At 36.5% G+C, this 26,685-nt stretch overlaps 1 protein-coding gene across 5 annotated transcripts in view; it reads right to left on the minus strand.

Moving 5' to 3' along the window:
* LOC109456650 (putative MAGE domain-containing protein MAGEA13P) overlaps positions 1-26,685 on the minus strand; it is a 105,043-nt gene that overhangs the window by 60,654 nt on the left and 17,704 nt on the right. For all 5 annotated transcript variants that reach the window (XM_074323732.1, XM_074323734.1, XM_074323735.1 and 2 more), the window contains one exon: positions 9,153-9,293. The gene's annotated coding sequence lies outside the window, so the exon portion shown is untranslated. The remainder of the gene's footprint in view (positions 1-9,152; positions 9,294-26,685) is intronic.

Raw genomic sequence — 26,685 nt, forward strand, 5'->3', positions numbered from 1 at the left:
TTTCCTTAGAGATGGATGAACTTTCCGCTTTGCAATAATAATGAGGATTACGCAAGGTTTTGTTGTTGCAGCTGTTCATAGGTTTGTCTCCTTTTGCCTTGGTTTTCGGAAATATTGGGCCAAATTTTGAAACGAAAACCCAAACAAACAAGTTAACCTTTACAGTTTTCATAATTGAGGCTACTTCTTCATTTCCATGCTTCTGATTTGGTATTTTGAATTGATCTTACTGTTTTTAATTATCATTTGTTATGTACTGAGTTTTTTCTGGCACAAGGTTGCTCTACATGCATCCTCAAAACATCCTTGTATAGTAAAAATTATTAATCCTATTTAACATATATGACAATTAAAGTTCAAGGTGGCGGGGTAACTTCCAAAGTTATAGTTAATAAGTGCAAGAGTAGTGATTTGAAACTGTATCTGTCAGACTCTAAGTCTTTGCTATTTCTCTTATGTTATAAGTTAAAAGAATAGGTGAAGGAATAATGTTTTAAACATGATTTAAAAGCAGTACACATAGAAACGGCTTGGATTTTGAATGTCGGTACACATAAAATATGTGAACTCTATGAAATGACCAACAAAAACCTGGCATGTGGGATCCATCCACTTCTCTATGGTCTGTCTACATTCAGTTCTAGGCATTGCATTCCAGGAGGGATATACGAGTTCTGACAATTAGGTTCGCAAACTCATCCTACAGAAAGTGCTACATACCTCAGTGCTGAATATCATTACAGTCACCTTTGAAGTGCTCCCCTTGGGAAGCTATGCACTTAGTCCACCCTTCAAAGCAATTCTGGAACTCTTTTTCTGGAATGGCCATCAGAGCTGTCATCATATTACCCTTGATGTCCTGAATGTCATCCAAATGTCTTCCTTTCACTATTTCCTTTACCTTTGGGTAAAGAAAGAAGTCACTGGGGGCCAGATCAGGTGAGTAGGGAGGATGTTCCGATCCAGGTATTTGTTTACTGGCTAAAAACTCCCTCACAGACAGTGTCGTGTGAACTGGTGCATTGTTGTGATGCAAGAGCCATAAATGGTTGGCGAAAAGTTCAGGTAATTTTTGTCTAACATTTTCATGCAGCCTTTTTAGCACTTCTAAATAGTGAACTTGGTGAACTGTTTGTCCAGCTGATACAAATTCATAATGAATAATCCCTCTGATATCAAAAAAGTTTAGCACCATCATTGCAACAACTTCTCAAACTTAATTGTCAGAGCTCGTAGTCAAGCTAGACTGTGTTTGAAAGAGGCTAACCAGATGGTAAAGTGACCTTAAACCATGTCACGTGAGGATTATCGACATGAATTTGAAAGCTTTTACAGGAAGAAGAGACATGGTATAGGTCCCTTTATTGCCATTATATTTGTGAACTGTTAAGGGATTAGTCTTGGTTTCCATGGTGCGCAAGGACAGAATAGGGACCTGTGGCAGAAATGGCAGGGCAGAAGATTTGGCTTAAAATAAAAATGGAATGTTGGACTATTAAAGACTTCCCATTAAAAGAATGAGGTTCCTCAAGAGAACGTTGGAGCAATTTAGGTTTTAAGAAGAGATTGGATAGCCATTTGGCAGAGGTATCGCAGAGGTGTTTCAAGTAGCGAGGATGGGATAGGCAGATCATTTCTAAGGCCTCTCCAACCATGCGTTTGTATGAACTGACGATAACTGCATTGCTCTGTCCATATGTTTTCTGTTAGGTATTTCTGCATCATACATGTCAGCTGAGAAATGCAAAGTAGTACAGAACTCTAGCACCTCAGTTATGTAAAGCAACAAAGCAATATTTCTTCCGCATATCAGAGCTCTCTTGTGGATCAACAGGAAAGCTCTACTCAGCTTAGTCACTCAGTGCCATGGCTTCTGATGCGAACCACCTAGAGTTAGGCCAAACTTCACAAGTTAAGGGTACAGTTCTCCACATCTGCCCTCACTTCAGATATCAGCCATAAGCTTGGAGGTTCCAGGGCCACTCACACTTCTGACCAACTAGCTAAATATTGGGTTCACACTCTCTCCTCCGTTTCAATAATTCACTAGAACAACTCGCAGAATTCAGGAAAGTGTTACACTTAATATCACAGTTTTATTATAGCAAAAGGAACACAAATCATAACCAGACAAAAGAGACACAAAGAGCCAGGTCTGGGAGTATCCCAAATGCGAACCTTCTATGGCGTTCTCCCTGTGGAGTTAGGACAGATCATCCTGTCAGCACAGAGTATTGTCAACCAGGGAAGCTCAGCCAAGCTTTGGTGTCAAGACTGTTATTGGGGCTTTTTATTGTGGTTTCATTAAGTAGGCATGATTGAGAGAGTGAGAGAGAGAGAGAAAGAGAGAGAGAGAGATAGAGAGAGAGACAGATCTCACAGTGGTGTTTAATTGGCCTGGCCCGGAAGTAGCATGGTACGTCTGCTCACAACTCATTGTTTCAAACTAGCCGCATGAGTTCACGCAACCACAAAGGGGCCACAGAATGCAATCCTCCCATGAAACTAGAGGAGAGAATAAAAAGAAATATTTGAATAATAGCTCTGATAATTTATTATATAAGTCCTTCAATTGGGCAATCACTCACTTTTCTTAGCATAGTCACATTTTATCAGTATTTTCTTTCACATATTAAGTTTTCTTATATGACTGTGGTCTTTAAACCTAGCTAAAATATCATTAGAATGATCTTATTTGGAAACTCATGATTATTTTCATAGGTTTGGAAACTCATGATTATTTTCATAGGTTTAAAGGGTTTTTTAAATGATGTAAAATGATTTCCATATAAAGCATCTGTGTTCATCTTTTATTTCCATTAGCCACATTAACTTTAAATTGTGTGTTGAAAATAAAAATGATATGTAGCAGAGAATCAGACACTTAAAATTTTTTTGTTCATGAAGTTATTTCAACAAAAATAATTTTAAAGGGTAAAATATAACCAGTTTGTTGTACGTTATATATTTCTTTTTTATTTGCTAAGTAATCTAGACTGCTCTGCAGCTTTATTTTGATCTCACAAATACTAAGGGGAATGAAGTAGTCTTAAACTATTAGTCATAATGCCACGCAAACACATAGATAAGTAGTTATTAATATGACTTCAGAAGGTAATAGATTTTTCCTTTGCAAAATAGAACTTATAAATAGATTAAATAAAGTAGGAAGCTCAAAAGCAGCATTCAAGGCCATTCATCTGACATTCAAATTCTCAGTATATGTAACCATTTCTGGATGATGTCAAGGATATCACATCTGTGGGAAAGAATGAAAAGAACTGAGAGGAGAAAGATGATTATTTTAGAGAACAGGCTCGCTTTTGTTTAGAGACTTAGAGTAGCTGAATCTCCTCCATTTCCCCATGCCCCAGGCCTATGTGAATAATTGGTGGGTATATTACTTCACATCAATCATCACCTAATAAGATGGCACTTCTCGGATCTTCCTGAAATTGCATCATCCTTCCCGATCGACTCTTGTGTTAGGAATTCAAAGAAGGAAATGCCTAACTAGTTAGGCAGCATGGGAATTTACAGTTAATTTTGAAAAGACTCTTGAAGTATTAGAAACTTTGTTGGAAATTCAGTTGAAAAGAAAGAAGATAGCCTACAAATCAACTGGGCTCTTCCAAGTCAAAAGAGATCATATGGAATAGTTAAAAAATAAGTTAACAACAGCAAAAATTCCCATGGGACTTCTTCGATCACCAGTCCTTAAATAGCAGTCATGAAAAGAATGAAAACTATTTCTATATATTGGAGGCCTCACATGTATGAGTTGTATTCATTAACTCTAGTGATCTTAATAACATGAAAATAAATGTTAAGATCCTAAATTTTAAGACGGGGAAGTAGAGACTCCAAAGAATAAAATCACTTGATCAAAATCACACTTGCTGGATCCAATGGTAGACCGTAGCCACGATTCATATATAGGACTGTTCCCCTTTTCTCACAACCAGTGGCTCGCTGGTGCTCTCCTGTACTACTGGTGTACAAGGGCCAATTGTTACATTTTCAGGGATTTTTCAGCCATTATTAAAAAGTAAACTGTATAAGCCTATTATCAAATAAATCATATTTTAGAAAGTTAATAAATACTCAAAAGTCATCACTTCCTCGTTCTTTTACTATACTTATTATCTGTGTTCTTGAGGTTATTAGGGCTATTGTATCTGTATGGTGGAAATAACATACAATGGGGCCCTGCTGTGTATCTATTTCAGGCTCCCCATTCAGTGACATCATGTGGTAGCTTGAAATAAACCATAGTGGTGTCATGTTGGTAGCTTGAAATCAGCCATATTTACACCATGGAAATCAGCGAATGCTACAAACCAGAGCTTGGTTTACTGTCCTGGTGCTTTTCTAGATCTAATATAGTGATAGAGAAAACATTAATGCAGAGTAACATAAAAGTGTTCCATGACTGTAGACATTATGTTGTGAATAGCAGAAATAAATGAGAGACTATTCTTCCAATATTTAAAATCTATCATCCAATGTAGCACAAATTCACTCACGTCCTTGACAAAATGAGTGAAGTTTCAATATTCACTTTTGATGTTTCACTTTCATCTTACTTCTTAACATAAATATCAACCAACATTTATGTCATAACTACATTAATCGATCAATTGTGACCTAAATACAGGAGTTTGGCAAAAATCAACAAATGCATTCTGTGAGAATAATTTTATATAGAATTGACAATAAGGTACAAAAAAAGAATATTGTATATTTTAATAGTATTTGTAAATTGCATGCTGCACAATCCTTGATATCATTAACATTTATTTAAAAAATATATATGTATACCACAGACTTTTTCTGAGAGCTCGTTAAACATTTGCCAGAACACCAGAGCTTTCAATATCATGATACTGTCAAAATTGAATGAAACTGCTTTTGCCAAAGTCACCAATTCCTAGTTGCTAAAGTCAATTCTTTTTTATTTGATTTCTTTGTAGCATTTGGCACTCAATGACTCTTTTTTTTAAAATGTGAAATATTCTTAGCTTACAGAACTCACTCCTTTGCTTTTATCATAGTTCAATCCAAGTCCCTTATTTTCATCTCTCTTCTATTTCCTACATCTTAAATACTGATATTCCAAGCTCTTCTAACCTAAGATTTCTAGTCTTATAATAGTCACTCTTTGGACAAAGTCAGCTACTCACAAGGTTTAATACCTTATGGTTTGATAAGTTATTAAATCTCTATTTCTGGCCTAGATATCTCTCTTGGCATTATACAGTGGTACCTTGATTTTTGAACGGCTCCATTGACGAACATTTCAATTTACGAATGCTGTAAATTTTATGGATTTATGGTATCATTAGATAGTAAAATTCATGCTAAATTTGCTGTTTTAGGGGTTGACTTTAAAGGTCTGGAATGGATTAATCCGTTTTGCATTACTTTCTACGGGGAAACTGCACCTCGGTTTCAAATGTTTCAGAACTCAAACGGTCTTTCCCGAACAGATTACATTCGAAAACCGAGGTACCCCTGTATAGGCAAATGTCTACATATCCCTCAGTGGATATCTTTTAATAACTGCCATAAACCGAATGTTTGTGTCTCCCAAAATTCATATGTTGAAACCTAATTCCAATGTGATGTTATTAGGAGGTGGGGCCTTTGGAAGGTGATGAGGTCATGAGGGCGGGACTCTCATGAATGGGATTCATGCCTTTATAAAAGAGACCCCAGGGGCTCCGATGTCCCATCTATCATGTGAGAACACAGCAAGAAGATGGCCTTTACCAGACACCGAATCGGCTGGCACCTTGATTTTGAATTTTCCAGCCTCCAGAACTGTGAGAAATAAACTTCTGTTGTTTATAAGACACCCAGTCAACGGTATCTGTGGTATAGCAGCCCAAATGGACAAAGACAGAAATCTTGCACTAAATACAGCCAAAACCTAATATGGATGTTTTTCCTTGCAAATGTTCTCCTTCTTTGTTATTTTCTAATCTGAATAATGGCATTATGCAGCCATCCGAGAAATATGTGAGTCACCTAGACTTCTCACTCAATTCCGATTTCAATCAATGACAAAGTCCCTTTATGTGGTACATTTCTCCTTTTTTTTCTAAACCTTGCGCTAAAACCATCTGTTGTCTGGAGGATTATAATAAGTTTCTAATTGTTCTCCTTGCATGTACTTTTGCCCACCTATAATCAACCCGACAAACTGCTGCCTGAGTTGTATTTCTAAAATGTAAATGTAATCATGTTATTCTACATGAAATCCAATTTTCAATAGCAGTGTTTGTCAGTCTTTTTCACTGCAACTTTATAGGAAGAGATACTATGTTTATCAGAACCCAGCGTATGCACAAATGCATATTTGCACATGAACCTACACACACACACACACACACACACACACACACACTCACACACACACCGTCACATACACACAGTCACATACGTATACAATTGAAACAAAAATGTAACAAAACAACAGTTAATTTTCTTATATGTTTACATTCTGCTATTTGGGACATATTATTTAATTTTTTAAATGCTGGCTTATTATAGCCATTAAATTTATTTTATGGTCTAATGGGATGTGAACCGTTGGTTTATAAAATACTAAAGTAGAGGAAAAAAATATCTGCATCCATGAAGCACAGCACATAAAGTCTTTCACAATCAAAAGTAAAACTAGAAAATGTTTTTAAATAAATGGTAATAAAGGAACCTATGAAAATTTGTTGTATGAGTCTGTAAATCTAAAGCTATTCTAAAATAGGATTTACCAAAACTTTGTTGGATATAGCTCAAGCAGTATTCAGAAATTTAAAGTGAAAGGGAGGCTTCACTAAAAACAGGCATAAGGAAGCTTTCTGGAATGATGGTAATATTCTATAGTTTAAAAGCTGTGAATACACGGATGTATGTATTTGTTCCAATTCAATAAATAGTACTCCTAATGTTTAAGCATTTTATTATATGTAAAATGTACCACTAAAGGAAAAAAGGAACTATAAGGACATTTTAAACTATAATTAAAGATATGCATGCTGAAGTGTTTAGGATGTATTATAGTAATATATGCAACTAATTTTGATATGTATCAAAATCTAAGACGTATCGATAGACATGTGAGAAAGCCAGTAGAATAAAAGGTTAAGGGTAGACACTAGTTGGGGTGGTATATGGGTTTTCACATTCAAACTCTTGCAACTTTTTAATATGTTTGAAATAGTTCCTAACAAAATATTTAAAAAGTCATACTGTGTGAAATAATACAGACACAAAAGAGTACAGATTGTAAGATTCCATCTATATGCTATTTAAGAACAGTTAAAAGTAATCTATGGGGACAAACATGAGAACAGTTATTGACAACAGGGATGGGAATGGACTGGAAGGGGTAAAAGGAAATATTTTGGGGTAACAGAAATACTCTGTGTGGTGGTGGTTACATGGACATATATATTTATTAAAATTCATCACATCTACACTGAACATCTGTGCATTTCACTTGACATAAATTGTGACTGAATCAAAATAGGTTATGATATTGATATCAGAGACAAAAGCATTAAACAACACAATGAAGGGTACTTCATAGTGAGAAAAATGAACCATGAACAATGCATGTTTTCAGTTACGAATTTTATGTACCAAATAACATGGCATCAAAATGTACACTGTGATACCACAGGTGTGATAAAGAGTCTGATTCCATCATTGTTTAACTGCAGTCAAGCCCCGCTACTCCTCGCCTTCTGCACGGTGATAAGAAAGTCTCACCCCTTTAGTGCTGGTGGGAAGTTCCAGCCATGCGAGCCCAGGCCCACACAGGGAGAACTCCCACTCCAGCCCACCCCGCCCCATCCACGATGGAAACCTCAAGCCAGTCTCCTTTACCTGCCCTATCAAGCCGTTTGCAGACCTCGTTGGGAGCTACCCGCTTTCAAACACTTTTGGTACATATGTGGTATTATCGGTCTTAACATCTGTACCAAATTTGGGATGAGAGGGTCCATCCCACTTCTGTGGCATGACCACTTAAAACAGTCATGCAATAAATAGATCAGAAAGATAGCCTTTCATTTCCTTCTTTTGCCCTTGAAATGTCATGTAAACAAACAAAAAAATGTATCTTTTGCTGCATGACAAAATACCTGATTACTTAGAGGCAGGAAAATAATTTATTACTATATTTCTCACAGTTCTTGGTGTTGACTGAGTTCAGGTGAATGGTTCTCACTAGGATGCCATCAAATGCCATGGATGGAATCAAGTGAAGGCATCTTCACTCACATGTCTGGTTCCTGGGCTGGGGTGGCTGGAAAAGCTGGGAACTGTCAGTCTCTCCACATGGTCTAGGGCTTTGTCACAGCATGTCATTCTCAGGTTAGTCACACTTCCTGCTGCTGTCTGGCATCCAAGAGGCAGGAGGTAGAAGCTGCCAGGTCCGTTATGTGCTGTGCCGGGAACTGGCACAGTGCCATTTCTGCATGATTTCATTGGTCAAAACAATCACAGGATTTGTCAAGATTCGAGGGGGTGGAGAAGCAGGCTCCTTTGGATGGGAGCGTGGCAAGTCTCATTGCAGAAGAGCATGGGGGATAGGCGTTATCCCTGTGGTCTTCTTTGGAAAATACTATCTTCCGTGATAAGGATAAGGGACTGAATCACCTGACATCAAGTAGAGCTAATTGATGTATGTAGAACTCTATCACCTGAAAACTGAAACCCTCCACCCTATTCCAATACACATAAAGCATTCACTACAGTGACCCTAAAGAAAAATTAATACACCCCAAATCATTAGAAGCAGGGCAGACATTTTCTGATCATTATATCTGAACAATAATACTCGTCGTGGATTATAAAACTAAAAAAGCAAATATTCATCCCCTCTGGAAAACTTAAATACAAAAAAAAATTTAAATCCTCTACCAAACTTGATTCACAGAGCAAATCACAACGAAAATGTTAGAATCTCAGGAAATAGCAACAATGAAAATGGTATATATAAGGAACTCTAAGATAATAGCTCAATCACAGCTCAGAGGTAAATTCATACAGACATTTTTATTCTTTAGAATAGGCTTGTGGTTATAACAAATGATCTGCACGTAGAATGGCTCAAACACAACAGAGGTATATCTCTTACTCACGTAAAAGTACAGTGTAGGCGCAGAGCTCAGAGGGCTACCCTCTTCCACACAGTCATTGGGAGCCTCTGGCTAATGGAGGTTCTGCCATATTGAATTTCTGGCTTTCAAGGCTTCCCTAGGTGTCATCTCCATTCCATCCACCTAAAAGGGCAAAACAGCAGAGATGGATAAAGTGTTTTCTTTTGTTTTGTTTCTTTGTTTTTTTACAGTGCAGGCCTTAAAGTGGCACAGCTCATTTTGGCTCACATTCCATTGGCTAGAACTGAGTCACATAGCTACCCAGAACTGCACCTCTAGGGAATATGAGCTAAAGGAGCAGAGTCAGCATGCATGAAAGCAACCTTTCAGTTAACAAGTGTTTATTGAGTGTCTAGTGTTTATTGAGACCTGTACTAGGAATTTGGGATTTAGTGATGAATATAAATGAGACACACCATACTCTCATGAATCTTAGAGTGTAATGAGAAAGCAAGGAATTATAATAACATATGGGTTATGATATATTCATACAATAGAATGTTTTCATCAGTGGAAATCAATGAATTAGAGCAGTATCAACATGTATACACCTTAGCATATTGCATAGTGAAAACAAATTGGATAAGGTTACATTTTACATGATATATATATACATATATATGATTTAGGAATCTTACATATTAGTAAACTAATTAAGACATATATGTGTGTGATAAATACCAAATTTAGGATAGTGGACAGCACGGGGAAAGCGAAAGGGTGAAAGAGGGCAGGGAGTGTAATTTCAAGGAGGTTCGGGAGATTTAATTGAATTTGTAATGCTTTGTTCTTTATTTTTGAGAAAAACGTTATATATATTTGAGGTATGCAACGTGATATTTTGATATATGTATACATTTTGAAATAATTACCACAATCAAACTAAATAACATATCCATCACCTCTCACAGTTACTATTTTTGTGTGGGGGTGATGAGAACCGTTGATATTTACTCTCTCGGCAAATTTCAAGTAAAAAATATATTATGACTGACTATAGTTACCATGCTGTAAATGAGGTTTCCAGAAATTATTCTTCTTATAGCTGAACGTTTGTACCATTTCATCAATATCTCCCCTTCCCCCTACTGGAGACTCTGGTAACCACCATTCTATTATTTGTTACTATGAGTTTGACTTTTTTTTTGGTAATGCTTCGTTCTTTACCTTGGTCATGGGAACACAGGTGTTCATTATATTATACTTTTCATATTATTGTATGTTTGAAATTTTCATAATGTAAAGAAAGTTCTGAAAGCACTTAAAAATGAAACCATAATCTTATGCATATATTCAGGAGTAAATTCATGTACAACTGCTTTTGTCATCGTCAGTAAATATTTATGCAAAGCTTTCTTTTTAAGGAGTGTGGGGAAGACACAACATTCATTATTTACTAGTCCAAAGAGTGATTATATCATGCTGGACAGGAATGGAGAGTTCAGTGATTGGATCAGTGACTCACGAGCATCTCCTGGACAAATAAGCAGTGCCTTATATGGTCAGTCTGGCCATCTCTGCTTCTGCCTATTCAGATAATTTCCCTTTAAAGGGCCCCTCAATCCCACTGACAAATTACTAAGGGTTTCCCCAAAGCTGGAGCAGGGTGGTTGTTCCTACTAATTTAGATGCCCGTTACTTCTTGCTTCTGGCCTTGGGAATTTACGATTGATTGAGAGGCTGAGCAAGCACCAGTCTCTGCCAGATTTGTTTTCTTCCTGGAATTATAGATCAAGTAAAACTTTAGTTGACTGCCTGACAAGTCATTCTGGAGAATTCTATCTGATAGCAAGTAATGCCAAAAGCCCCACCGGGTCATGCAGTTTGAATCCCTGAGTGAGCAAATGAACCTGTTGGGGCTTCTTTGTTTCTCCTGGATGCAAAACTCTTTTCTCTCGGATAAGAACACCATTAGGCTGGCGCGTTGGGTAGGGGACATCTCTAATCTTCCTTAGAATGTAAAGTTGGCTTCTGTGCTTCATTCCAGCATGCCCCGTTATCACTTATTTTTTATTTATTAGTGAGAGTGCAGGAGATGCACTGGAGAGGCCCTGAGTTTCCGATTTCTCCAATTTCTCTGGCTCCCCATTTAAACCAATATAGCACTTGTTTACCTAATCAGTACACCTATTTTAATTTTAGAAATTGGCCGCTACAGAGAATTTGACTACTTCCATTCAGCAAAGTTCATGACTATAGACATTTCAGCAGTCTCAATAACGCTGGCTGAAGTCAGAAAGGACTTCCTTAACAGAGCTTTCCCTGTCATTCTAGATTTTCAGGTGAACAACCATGGATCGCAGCACTTATTATTCAACATTTGTGGGGGATTTTTTTGTGTTTTGTTGTTGTTGTTTTTAATCTTTCAGCACCCTAGAAAGACATTGATGGCATGGTCAAAATGAGTGATTTGAAAATAAAATAGTAAAGGGACTATTAATACAGCTGTGTTCAGGGTTTAGGAAAACCAGTGATGGGGAGGGTGGTATCCCAGGACTAACAACAGGTAGGTCTTACGACTGTTAGACCTAAAAGTACAAATGGAGGGACCAGCTACTGAAATTTAGTCGGTAGATGTATGGAGAGGGCTCACTGGCAGGAGCTGTGGGCTTCCATAAAGGGACTCAACCATGGTGACCCAACAGAGTGTGAAGCAGGGGATTAAAGCCCTGAGCTCATTTTTCTTGTGCCCATCTACTTTTTCTCATGGTCAGATCCCAACCAGACACCGAAGGTCAAGGGAAATCGCTGATGAAGTCCATGTGGGTCAGCCTACCATGGCACAGAGCTGGGTAGAGAAGGGTGAAGGATGGTTCTAAAGGGACAGATAAGATAACGAGCATGCCTCACTCTCTGACAGTTTCTTTTTTAAAGACTTGATTTGTTTTTAGAGTAATTTTAAGGTCACTGAAAATTTGACAGGAAGATACCGAGATTTCCTATATACCTCTTACCCCCTCTCATGCACGGCCTCCCCCATTACCAACTTCCCCCACCAGAGTGGGACATTTGTTACAACTGATGATCCTACACTGACATATCACAGTTACTCAAAGTCCATAGTTTACCTTAGGATTTACTTTTGGTGTTGTACATTCTATGGATGTGAATAAATGTATAATGACACGGATCCATAATTATAATGTCAGAGCATTTTCACTGCCCTAAAAATCCTCTGTGCTTCTATTCATCCCATCCCCTACCCTTGGCAACCATTGATCTGTTGACTGTCTCCATAGTTTTGCCTTTCTAGAATGTCATATAATTTGAATCATACAGCATGGAACCTTTTCAGGTTGACTCTTTCATTTAGCAATATGCATTTAAGTTTCCTCCATATCTTTTCATGGTGTGATAGCTCATTTCTTTTTAGCGCTGAATGACTTGTAGTTTCTTACTGAAGATCATAAGAGTAGCTGATACTACAATGGCAGTTTCCTAGAACTCTCTCTTAAGCTTAAGCCACAGTGGTTACATAAGCTGAATCTTTTCCTCTGGTTCACATGGTCAACGGAAGAGATGCACCATACATTTTCTGAGATTATATGTGATCCTCCAGAAAAACCTAAGAGAGTCTGAATCATGTCGTCTCATTGTCCTAATACCAAATTCTTAGGAAAGGCATTCTGTTAGGACTAGATTGGTTCAAGACCAGATTGACTTTAATAAATCAACTATTTCAGATTGGGGTAAATACAAGGCCACAGAGCAGAAACAAAGTTGCTTGGAGCCACCTCTTTAATCCTGTGGCTCAGAATGTGGGGTAGGCAGTTCTAGGAGATGAAAAGAAAACCAAATACCTGTTCAATGGTGGTCATATTATATCCATCCATGTGATATACTTTCTCCTAATATAAGCTATCACTATAATGTAGCGAAATGATCTCCAGACTTAGATCCATAAACCTTGTTTTGAATCACTACTGTCATTTACAAGCCATGTGTTATTCAATAAGTCACTAAACTCTCTGAACCTCAACACCATTATCTCTAAAATTGGCTTTAATAATACCTGCTGTAACTACTCACTGGGTTTTCATGACCAAAGGACTATAAATAAATTATTATAAATGAATTAAATGAGATAATGTATGCGAAAGCTCTTTCAGCAATTATAAGTCAATGCAATTTTAAGTTGTTTGTATTGTTTAAACAGCAATTCTTCCATTCTTTTTCTAACTTCCCAAGTTAGATGTACAGGCCACTAAGTTTCAGTGTTTCCTTTTAAATATAGAACTAAATGCTATACATTTCACTTTAAATATGACAGCTGAATCCAATGAATTTTGATATGGTTATTTTCATTAGCACTCAGTTTCCTAGTTTCCTAATTTCCATTTTTATGTATTCTTTGTCTCCTGACTTTTTAAGGTATGTTTTCTTTTTAATTCCAAATCTATGGATTTTTAAAATTTTATATTTTTCTTATTGGTTTCTAACTCAATTTCACTGTGGCCAAAGAATGAGGTCTGTATTCTTTGACATGTACCATGGTAGATTGTTGCTTTGGTGGCTTTCAGTGTACGACAACTCCCTTTATTCATTCCCTTCTACAATATGCCTACCATATTGACTCTGGACTTGGCCATTTGATAAGCTCTGGACAATGAAACATTAGCAATAAGAACACAAGATGGAACTTTATAAATACAGTGGTACCTTGGTTTTCAAACATCTCCCTTGATGAACATTTCAGTTTACAAACACTGCAAATTTTATGGATCTATGGTATTATTAGATAGTAAAATTCATGCTAAAATTGCACTTTTAGAGGTTGATTTTAAAGGTCTGGAACGGATTAATCCATTTTGCAGTACTTTCTATGGGGAAACCGTGCCTTGGTTTTCGAAAGTTTCAGAACTTGAACGGTCTTCCGGAACGGATTATGTTTGAAAACCGAGGTACCACTGTACTAGCGATTAGTGTTTGTCATCTTGAAACATTACTTCCGGAAACCCAAATACCATGCTGTATAAAGCTACATGGAAAGGCCATGTGTTTTGGTTATCTGTTGCTGTGTAACAAACCACCTCCAAATTTCATAGCTTAAAACAACTATTTCTCATTGTTTTATGAGGTGGCTGGGTGGTTTTCTACTTAGTGTGGTCATGGTAGCTGGGGCGTGGGGATAGCTGGAATGTCCAAAATGGCTTCATTCATATGGCTACCAATTGTCTGGGAACACAGATGGGGATGTTGACCTTGCTTCTCTCCCATGTGGGCATTCCCAAATGGTTGCTTAGGCTTCCTCCCAGCTTGGCAGGTGGCTTCCAAGGAGTGTTTCAAAAGGACATAGCATTACTTAACAGCAGAGCCCATACTCCAAGGGGGAGGAGCAAACAGGCAAAGATAACAATGAATTGAGAAGCATAAACTGTAAAAAAGTCTAGCATTCTAGATACGAATTCCACAAAAGCAAAAGCATTAGAACAGGGAGGCTAATAACACGTAATTAGTCTAATAAACTTACTAAAAGATATAAGCAATATAAAAAAAGAACACAAGAAGATGAAGAAGAAAATTGTATTAAGTGGAAAAAACTACATAATAATCGAAATAAACTATGCAAATACATCAGATAAAGAACAGAATAGATATCACTGAGGAAGAAATCAGGAAATTTATAAACCAGATTGAAGAAATCTCATAAAAAGAGTAAGAAAAGAAAATAGGAACTATAAAAGAAAAGCTAAGAAATATGGATGATAGAAGTAGGCAGCATATAAAAAAGAGAAAAATTAGTGGAAAGATTTGAAGCAATAACAAAGATAAACTTTCCCCAACTGAAAAGAAATGAAAGACCTCAGAGCGAAAGCCTCCATAGGGGGCCAATGTGGAAGAATAAGAAAAAGCCAGACCTAGACACGCATAGCGGGGAAAGTATTAATAGAAAATAGAAAAATAAATCTTTCAGAAAGAGAAGATGACATGTAAAGGAACAAAAACCAAATTCACGTTAGATTTTTCAACAGTAAAACTGGACTTATAACAATAATGGAGTAGAATTTTTGAAGTACAGAAGGAAAATAACTGAGAACGTGCAATTTGTATTCAGCCAAAGCATCTTTCAAATGTAAAGTCATTATAAAAATCTCCGTAAGTGTAAAAGGACCCCAGGATTTTGCTACACAAAGCCTCAGACTGCAATAGTTTGAGTGAAGTGCTTAAATAAGACACAATGAAGGGGAGGAGATAAACAAAATGAAGGTGATCAAATATGTTGGCAAGATTCAATGCTAGCATTTTAAAACCTAAGGCCAAGGGGAAAAGGGGAGAAAATCTATTCATAGTAACTCACAGTTCAAGTATTTCCACGATGGAGGTTGGGAGTGAGGGAGACCAATGAATGTGTGATGACACTAAAGTTCTTGGCTTATGACAATAAAATAAAGTAACAAAGGATAAGGTGAAGCAGAAAAATTAGGGGACAAATGGAAATATGATAGTATGACAGAAATAGGTCTAAATATATCACTAATTAGAATACATGCAAATGGAATAAACTGGCCAGTTAAAAGACAAAGATTGACTAATTGGGGAAAATTAAAATAAGTGCAGTGTACTAGAGGTACATTAAGTACATACAAAGTTGTAAGTAAAATGATGGAAAAAAAACATATGAAGAAACCATAAATCCAAAGAAAGCTAGCATGGGTATATTAGTATCAGATAAAATTAGACATTAACACTCACAAAAACATCATTAGGGATGGTAAAGTTCACCACATATAAAGTTAAATATTTACATTATAATAGAAGATCTAGCAATGTGAAATATGTATGGACCTACTAAAATAGCCTTAAAATTTATGAAGTAATATTTGTAGAATCGCAAAAATAAAGTGATGGAACTATCTTCCTTTTGAAGATTTCAAAACAACTCTCAATTGATAGGTGAATCATAAAAATAAAATTAAAAAGGATATAAAAGATATCAATGAAACATTTAAGCTTCACCTAATGGATATTCAGATGTTATATAATTGATATCAGGATATTGTGTAATGGAAATTAGGATATATGTGCGAGTATATTTGTGTGTAGGTAGGTCGATAGATGAAAGATAAATAGATAGATAAATAGATAGAGAGATAGATAGATAGATAGATAGATGATAGCCTTCCAACAATTAGAATATCCATAATTTCTTAAGTACACAGGGAAAGTAAAATATTGAACTAGGTCATACCATAAAGAAAACCTCAAAAAATTTCAAAGACTGGGTGTCATACAAACCATGATCTCAGATCTCGCTTCAATTACATTAAAAATATGAAAACAAAAATATTCCCACCCATATTTGGACAGTACACCGTGGGTGCCAAAAAATGTATACAAATGGACACTTTGGTCAACGTTGCTCAAGCAGTAGTTCACCATAATCAGAAGTGTCTGGATGCTGATGGTAACCACTTTGAGCACCTCTTGTCATTGCAGAAGTCACACGTGACTTGTATTCATCTTTTGTTACCAGTATATATTGAGTATTATAATTTTAATACAGTTTTTTCCTTTCTTAAAATGTGTATACATTTTTTTGGCACCCCTGGTATACTACCAACAAACCCATGGGTTAACAAAGAAATTTTAAAAAGTGTTTTAAATATAAACCCCCACCTTGTACGAGTTCAAGGTCTCCTGTAATCTTATGACCTTTCAAATACAAGCCTCTTCCTTATTAAGACAAGAAAATTCCCCAAACAACTTATTGCTGTGGATTTCTGTTCTCTTGCTACATTTCATTCTCTGGGCATTTCCCTAATTTTATTGTGAGTTCGGGTATTTATTTGAGATGATGTTACTTTATTTTATCCAGCATTTCTTGGTCGGTTTTGGTTTTGGATTTCTGGAGGGTTTTCAGGATATCTAGGCTGTCATATTGCTGGAAATGGAAGTCTTTATTCTCTTTTATTCATTCATATAAATCTATCTATATCCTATTTGTGTCAAACCTAGGTTGGTAGATATAATGCTTTCACTGAAGATTATTTAGCAGATAAAATCTATCTAATTATGAAAGCATATAACACTAAAATATGTATCATAAAGATGCTAAAAGTGAAATTTAAAAATAGATGTTAAAACCAATTGAAAAAATACCACCATTTTCCTATCCATAACCAAATAATGCTTTGTAATTCCCATCTGATCTATTTCCTGCCTTCCTGATATTTTCTACATTTAGTCATATTATGTACAGTTCCTGCCTCTGGCACAGCTAAAAACATAAACCAATTGGGATTTTCAATGCTATGACTGTGAATCAAATTACTTTGTCATTTGGACAAGAAAATGAACAATAAACTCAGTGACAGTTAAGAAAACCAAAGACCTGACAGGTAACCAAACCCCCCGTCCCTCTCAGCACATGGAGATTGTATCAGAGGTCACAAATGTCAAAACGTCCTGCCCAGGATGTGGATGGTAAACACATGCTTAATCTTGAATCTGACAACAGGCTAGTTGTCAAGGGTAGTTTTATGATGTTTATGGTGTAATATGACTTGTTTATTTGATGAAGCACTTCTCAGAGTTGCCAAAACAAAGAGCATTCGCCTGTACTAATAACCCTGAATGATCTGAAGTTACATTTTTACTTATCCTTTCTTTCTTCCATTATTTGAGTATGTTAGCTAGCTGAATGAATTGCCTCTGATGTCAATACAATTCAGTAATTTCTTTCCGTTTTTCCCTGTCCCATCTTAGTAGTCTACGGTGTCTTGTGTGTGTTCTATCTGCAGCTGTCTTCGCAATGTCTGTTCTCACATCGGTATGTTGCTAGAGTGACAGCTGGCTGAGCTGTAGCTTATGAGTATAAAACAAGTAATTGCCTCTCCTTTTGGACCTGACAGAGTCTTGTGTAGATTGATATTAAGGAAGCTACAAGTGATTTTTAAACTTCAGCAAAATAGAACAATTCTATAGATTTTACCCTTGGATTTGGAGTGTCATGTGGTTTGAAGATGGTTCAATAAATAGCCTGACTTTCTCCTTTATAAAATGTGCTCTTTACTATGCTGGCTTTCATGGAATTATCTATTACTTTCAATTCATTGAATTTGAAAAGCGAAACTAACCTCTTATGTATCTCATTTAATGTTCCCATATGTGTAGGTAGGCAGTGCAAAAGCTCAATTTAATTTTATCAAAGTTCTCTAGCACAAAGCATTCCATCGCTTCATTTCCCACTAACCCACTGCTTACAATTAACACTCCAGCCACACTGGCCTATGGATTTCTTTTACCAGTTACAAAAATACTCACCCTATCCCTTATCCCTATATTAGCCTGTCAGTTTTCCATGGCAGCAAAACTGTCCTCATCAGTAATCTTCCACAGTGTAACCTTTCTTGCAAATAGTAAGCCCTCAATAAGTGTTGAATTAAACATACTTAATATTCTACTTTGGACATAATTTATTTTTGTTTCATAGAGAAAAAACTTGGTACACATTAGTATAGAAATTGAATTCAGATTTCATGTTTTCTATTCTTGTTTTTCTGTTCTCTTTTCTTTACCAATATGAGGCTGGAAACTTCAGGCAGGTCTGAAGCCTCATTTTAATGAGGTAGATGCCTGGAAGTGGCTTCTGATTTAATCCAGGCCAGAGTCTTGTACTAGCTCCCTTACTGATAAGGTGACTGAATGGATATGAATGTTGAAAGGCAAGATGCATTAATACCCTCATGCAATTGATTTATGCATCATCAGGCCAGCTGGCTGGTGTGGAGTCAGGATTTCTTCATGTCTCTCAGAACAATGAGAGGTTGCCACAGGGGAATGAGACCGCTCCCCCCCCAGAAAAAACAACAACAAAAAGATGAGCAGGACAGTGCTCGGCTTTATCTTCTTGAAAGACTTGATCAAATCCTAATCCTGATTATGCAACATCATTGACAATTGTGTGGCCTTATGTGGGGCTGGAAGAGCTGTACCTCCAACTGGGAAAATGCCGTGTCTCTTTCTCTATGTTGCCATCTTGGATCAGTTAATTTGCTAGAATTTTTACTTATGTTAAAGTAACTCGTATCACGTGTCTCTAGGTTGATATTAACACAGTCCTTATGACACCGGCCTGTGTCGTAGTGCTACTATATAATTGAAAAGCATAATGACTGGAATATGAGTGATGTTTTTGTACAGAAACCCTGTAACTTATGCAAACAAATGAGCGAGTGCTGTCATTTTTTTGAAGCCTTCTTCAGGAATTTGTTTTCTAAGATCACATTTCCTCTAAATAATACATCTACTTTGCTTTAATTTTCTTATTTTCTACAGTGTCCTCATGGTACTTCCATTGCTACTTAATAACTGTAAGACCTTGGAAAAATCTCTTATGAACCTCTTTTATCATCTATAAAATTCAGATAATGGCACATATTTCATGGGCAGGCATGTAGTCTGAATTTGAGGGAAAGGATATTCAAATATTCATGGGAAATAGTCTACTATCAGGTCCTCCAAAAAGAGGATCTGAAATCTAAAATGAATTTCCAGGAGACTCATGAGGTGGCTCTTGTAGTATTCCAGGACAGATATGATAAGGGACTGAACTAAGGTGATGGCTACAGGAATGAAGAGGAAGGAGCTGATTCAAGACATATGATGTAAATGTCATGGTCATGGTCGGGAACGAGGGAAAAGCATCTAGGATCACTGCCAAATTTCTGACGTGGCTACTAGATGAATAGTTATATCAGTAAAAAGATAGAGAACATTGTAAGATGGGAAACAATGGGTTCAATTTTTTCAATATCTCATATTTATTGAAATATGTCAGACCCTAAGTTAAATGCTTTATGGGGGTATCTCATTTAACACACATGACTTTCTTATGAGGTTAGTGACACAATTATCCTTATTTTCAAGTAAAGAAACTATGGCTTACAGAGGGTAAATAACTTGCCCACATTAGAAAGCCTAATTCTAGAGCATGTCCCGCCCAATCAATGGTGGATACTGCCTTTGTTTATTTTTAAATGTGCCCAAATTTCCTATTATCAAACTAGCACATCCTTACTCTTCTTGTGGTCTTTAAGTCTTTCTTAAAGAAATTTTCTAAGACTGTTTTACCAAACATTGAATTCTATTTTCTTTATTGAATGTATTTGAATTCCTATAGTTGAATTTCATAGACGTGTCTTCAGACGTACAAAAGGTAAATTTTTCTGTTACTGAAGCCTCCACTGGCACTCAACAGTGGTAAGATGATTCAGTCGGACTCAAAATCAACTTAGTCACTTCCAGTTTACAACTCAGTTTCTTTTGTATCGTCAAGTCGAGAATTTCCCTCTCCCTCTTCTCCCTAGGAGGATGGAAGGTGTTTCTGTCTGTCTTGAAATCAGAGGGAGCTGGGGGCATCTGGTCCACAGTAACCAGGAGTCTCCATTGTCTTTCTCTGAGATGTAGGTCATATTCTTCTATTGATTTCATTGTATTTTGCTCTCTACTGTTGATGGTTGTGTGTGGTCTTGCTGTGATCACCAGTCACTGAGACCTTCAGATCCTGGAAACTTGAGTGTTTTCATTTAAGTCTGTGCAAGCTCAAATACACTGGCCTAAGCCCTCCACTCAGCCACTGCTCCGGCTTCTGTCAGTACCTCCCCTGGCCCCCAGTACCACAGTGTGTTCTGGGAAATCACGGTTACCCCCTGCCTCCATTCTCACTTTGTAGCTTATGTATGTTTAGTTTTAAATGTGCAGTTTGTGGTACTTGTGGGAAAGTCAAGAAGAGATGGTTAGTGAGCAATAGAAATCTGAGTCTGGAACTCAGGAGAGAATTCTGGGATTGAGACAGTTTTTACAGATGCATCAGTATATACATGCTGGTTTTAGACACAGATGCTAATCATATCACCCAGGAACCATGCGTGAAGTTATAAAAATGGAGGCCAAAACCATGGGTCACAGTGATATTTACATGGTATGTAGAGGAAGCAGAGCCCACAAAGTATATTGACAGATACACATCTGGGTGAGCTAGCTAGTGAATGTATTATATTATTCTCAGGTATTTCAAAGAGCGCATATAACTGTGTCTAAAAAAATAGAGACCTTTTTAACAGGGACTGGCTTGCATTTCCTTTCAAAAAGTCAGTTATACACAGGTACAGTATGAAGGAAGTTGGTTTAATACAAGTTGGTGTCGAGAGGACCTAGCAGGATTGGGTTTAGTTGACTATGATCTCAATGCCAAGAGTAAGATACAATCCATCTGAGCAAAACTGATTTTTCAAAATAGCTTTCTGACTGCCTTCCTTTATGTTTTTTTTATTAGTTTCAGGTGTACAAAACAACATGGTGATTAGACATTTCCTTCCTTCCTTTATCTTATAAGGCCATTTGTCTTCAAATTAGCAGTCGGCTCTTTTCTGGCTCTTAAGGATGCAAAGTGTGTATCACTTCATCTGCTATTTTTGCCAGCTTCTGCTTTAGGATTCCTGTAATTGTTGTCTCATAATATCAGCATCCTCCAGTGTCTAATATCCACCTTGCTTCATCATGAAATAACTTGGCCAGTGTACCTTATGCCACTTTCTTGGCCACTTTAGTACTTCTCATTCTCAACAGTTAGTCTAATTCAGCGTTGAATTCACTATACCCAGACCTCTTGGATTCAACAACCTGGATCGAATAGTCACTTGTCAAGCTGGTATGAATTACTCAAACTGATATGCTTCTTTGGCCAACTTGGATTAAACCAGAGCTCAGGCTGGGCTGCCTTATCAATATTTGAGCCTTTCATTCAACATATTTCTGGGTAATTGGAGAAAATATATTCATGAGTCCAATAGTTTCTCCAAGTAATACCATCTTTCTTTTCATCCTCTCTACCATTACTGACCTGACTCTGACGATCTAGATTTTTCTGATTTATTTATGGTAATTCTTGAACATCTTTGTCCGCATCTTTTGTCTGTTCTCTCTGAAAACTGTGTTAAGTTGCGGATATGTTTGTTTCATTTTTGTAAATTTACTACTACTACTATTACTACAATTACTACCACTACAGCAGTGATCGCCATCGCTCACCTCAGCAAGAATATCAGCTCTTCTTCTTTAACTCAATACTGTGATTGCTATAGGTCCTTGAACCTATACGTATGCTTCTGAAATATCTAAGTCTTTTCTCCATCAGTATTTTAACTGATGTGCATGGTATTGTGTATAGATTCCATTATCTTCTTTAATTCTTTCACTCGAACATACAATTGTAACATATATCTATGTGGCTGTGTTTACCTAGTTCATTGCTTTTCACTGCTGCGTAGTATTACGTAGTATGCATCTACGACACTTTACTGTCTCTTTTACAAAAGTGATGAATGAACACCATGTTTCTGCTCCTTTTTATAGCAAACTTTACTGAAAGAGATGTTTATACTTGTCTTCACTTTTTCACTTCTCATTCTCTCTTGAACACTGAACAATCAGACTCTTGTCCCCAACAGTGCACTATAACGTGGCGTGGAAAAACACATCAGACAAGGTCTCCAATGAATTAGTTGCCAAATCCAGCTGTCATTTTTCAGTTGTCATCTTACTTGACCTTTCAGCTACATGATCCAGCCTACTTCATCAACCACATACCCCAGCACTATCCACTTCATTCATTGGAATCCAACTACACGTGCTACACTGTTATCCCTCAGACACATTAAGCCGGATTCAGTATCATCTCTGCTGTTGCTTGTTATTCTGCCTAAGACCCTCTTTCAGCCAGACAGGGACATACATACTCATTTCCTCCATGAATTAGTACCTGCTCAGGAGAGCTCTGCTGTCATTCTCTCTTCCCTTACCCACTTCATGTTAACTCAGGACACTTAGTACTATGTGACATCTCATTAAATCATTACTTATTTATTTTATTTATTGTCTGTCTTTCCTCACTATAATGTAAGCTCCCTGAGGGGGGGATATTTTCTATTTCTTTCACTGCTATATTGCCATGGTTTAGCACAATGCTTGCCTCATAGTAGATATTGAGTAAACTGAAGTTGAATGAATAACTCAAGCATGTCACATGAAATGCTTGTGTAGTTTTTGTACAAGAGACATATTTGTGCTCATTTTTGTGTTTGCTATTTTAGTAGTGTTAGTAGAAAAGAGGCAAACCAATAAATAAATAAGAAAAAGAAAGAAAGAAAGAAAGAAAGAAAGAAAGAAAGAAAGAAAGAAAGAAAGAAAGAAAGAAAGAAAAGAGGCAAACCAGACAATCGAATTGTGATTGGCTGTTACTATGGTCAATCATTTCTGCCCAGGGATGTGTCATGTCATGGGTCCCTTCAAAATAAGCAATGAGATAGAAATTACAGGAACCAAAAGATATAAACCAGTTAAATATTTTTCTTTTGCCCCATTATCTTTTACCTTAAATAATATTAAACAGCATGCAGATATTATTCAGATAGTTTTGGCCCTCTCCTTGTGATTTTTCTATTTTCCCATTGTCTATGCAGTTCTATGCTTCCTACAAGGAGTGGAGAGAGATGGTACATACAGAATTTTGTCTCATTGCTTATTTTGAAGGCACCAGAATTACGTCTAACCAAAGGAAGGAGTCATCCTGGAATTGGGTAAGTACCTACAAGAGCTATAAAATTGTAAAGGACTATAGAATATTCATTACATAGTAAATGTAATGAAAATTTTATAGAAATAAAAAACAGACCTTTCTCCTATGAAAACCCCTAATATTGAAAACAAGTTACAAACAATATATTTGCCTAAAAAATAACAGCCTTATTGTATATGTCAAATTATAAACCCAAAGAAGCTTGCTATTTCATAAATAGCTACTTCTGCCCTTTAACAGATGCAATTTCCTCTTCTATAAAGAAATAAAACAATCAGTACATTATGAATTATTAAAGGACAAGATGAGCAGATTGACCTCTATTCTAGAAGACCTACCAAACCATATCTGGAAAGCAGAAACTAGTAATTATGTCACTTGGTATTGCCATTTGCACTCCAAAATTAAGTTGTCTTATTGTTTCAGCCCTTGTTATAGTAACTGCCATTTGTTCTGGAAACAGATGGGCCCTTGCTAATTAAGAAAACTGCTGTGGTTCATTAAAGAAATAGCAAACAACCAAATGAAATGTCAGTTCTTAGGGTCACTCAATGGTACAAAGCTTGATCGCATTACTCATTTGTTCCATCTTCCTCTGAAACATTGACTTAACCTAATGATTTGCCATACATTACCTTTAAGTACTGTAATTACAAAAACCACACCATACCAAAAGGCTTAAGTATGTGCAGTATTATTTGGGGGTGTGTGTGTGTGTGTGTGAATATTTCATGAGTTATTTTAGACTCCTAAAAGGATGATTTATAAAATTATTATCTTCATACTTGGAAGAGACCTTTGGAATCTTTCACTTACTCGATTGTTCAATACTTACTAAGCTTCTTCCTCTTTACTAGGCTTTATGCTAAATGCTCATGATGCAGACATTAATAAGTCTATCCTTGTCCTCAAGTTTTCAAAGTCTTTTGGGGGACAGAGATACATATAAGGCAATCATAATAAAGATACAATTTTGCCATTGAAATGTATAAGAAATTTTGTAAGTGCAGAAAGAAACACCTAGCTCTAACAGAGTGAAGGGTGGTTAGATAAGGTCTTTGTGGCAGAGATAATATTGTTGGTATATAGGAAAGCTGTTTATCTTTTTATGTTTTTCTTGCTGCTACCTTGAATGCCATTTTACTGATCTTTTCTACTACCTCTAATTTGTTACTTTGTTCTCATTGATTTTCTATGTAGATGAGAATATTACCTGCAATAACACTGACTTTATACCTTCCTTGCCAATGTTAATCACTCATTTCTTATTTTTTATTTTATTGTATTGGATAAGATATTCAGAGCTTTAATGTATTCCATATTCTATTCAATAATTAATAGAAATTGTATCCAATTCTAGTTAGGATATAGAAAGTCAAAAGAGATTGTCCTTACCCTCTCAATGCGGAGAATCTAGATAATATACAAAGTCATAAATTTAAAAAACCCATCAGAGAGCTGAGAATGTCTCAATGAACTAAACACATAGATTTCAAGCCTTTCTAGGTTATAAGAGAACTGCTGCTGCTTCCATCCCTGCCAAAGTGGGAAGTGAAAGAAAAATCCACTAGATAGGCATAGGAGAAAAGAACAAAAGTTTAATAAACATTTAATAGATACATATGGCTTGGAGTTAGACGATAGAATTCTTAAGAGCTCCTGCCTCAGAGCAAGTCTGTATCTACCTGCCAACTCTTTCCCATGGGCCTTCAACAAGATAACAGGGGTAGCACAGCAGACTGAGTATGAAAGGCAAAGGCCTAAAGATAGGACAGGAGAGCTGGCTCTTCATCAAGGTCATTGCAGTGGCCCTCAAAAGGCTTTGGGCAAGGAAGAGATCACCCAAGGAGCAAAAATCCAGGGGCAAGACTGAAAGCCAAGAGAATTCTAAGGCAACGCAATCACTGTCAGCCAAGCTGTAAAGCAGTGATTTCCCATGGATCTGAAAGCTGGTGACTGCAGCATTAAACATAAAGAGTCTTCCAGAGTCTTGCTGATGCTTTGATCTCCTTTGAAAGGGGAATTCTGACCCCACCAATGAAATAATCTAAATCAATGGTGAAATAAATCTAACTAAAATGGAAAAAAAAAGTCCATACTCAGGTAAACTGTAGATTAGATTTACTTGACGCCCCACCTCCAACACATTATGGCCTAACAGAAGAACAGATATGACCTTTTCCTGGGACAAATGGTATGTACTTTAGATTCGACTGTGTTTTTCACACACAATATCCAGCACACAGTAAATTACAAGAAATGTTAAGAAGCAATAAATTATAACCCATGATCAAGAGAGAAAACAGCCAATAGAAGCAACCCAGAGATGGTTGAAATTATCAAGCAGGGGCTTTACAATGACTATGAGAAATATGTAGGGTATTTATTTTTAAAAGTGGACAATGTATGGTAACAGATGAAGAATTTCACTAAAGAGATAGAAAGCATTTTTTAAAATTTCAAAATGAAAATGCTAGGATTAGAAAATACAAGGATTAGAAAATACAACATCATAAATGAAGAACTTATCCAATGGGATTAATAACAGACTAGACCCAGTATAACAAATACTGTTCAGCAAGAAAAGCGACAGAAACTATCACATATTGCTGGTAGATGTGCAAAATATCACAATGACTTCGGATAATTATTTGTCAGTCTCTTACAAAAATTAAATATGCATCTGTACTATGATCCATTGATTACACTCCTAGATATTTACCTGGAGAAATGAAAACACAGATCCATAAAAAGAGACTTTCATAGAATGATAATAGTATCATAATTCATAACAGTCTAAACTGGAGAACAACTCAAATGTCAATCAATTGGGAAATGGATAAAGTGGTATATTCATATAAAAAAATTACAGCTTCAAAATAAGAGTGTAACACATGGATGAATCTCAAAGACATTATGCTCAGTAAAGCCAGACAC

This window comes from Rhinolophus sinicus, chromosome X (assembly GCF_036562045.2).
Source record: "Rhinolophus sinicus isolate RSC01 chromosome X, ASM3656204v1, whole genome shotgun sequence".
NCBI classification, from domain to species: domain Eukaryota; kingdom Metazoa; phylum Chordata; class Mammalia; order Chiroptera; family Rhinolophidae; genus Rhinolophus; species Rhinolophus sinicus.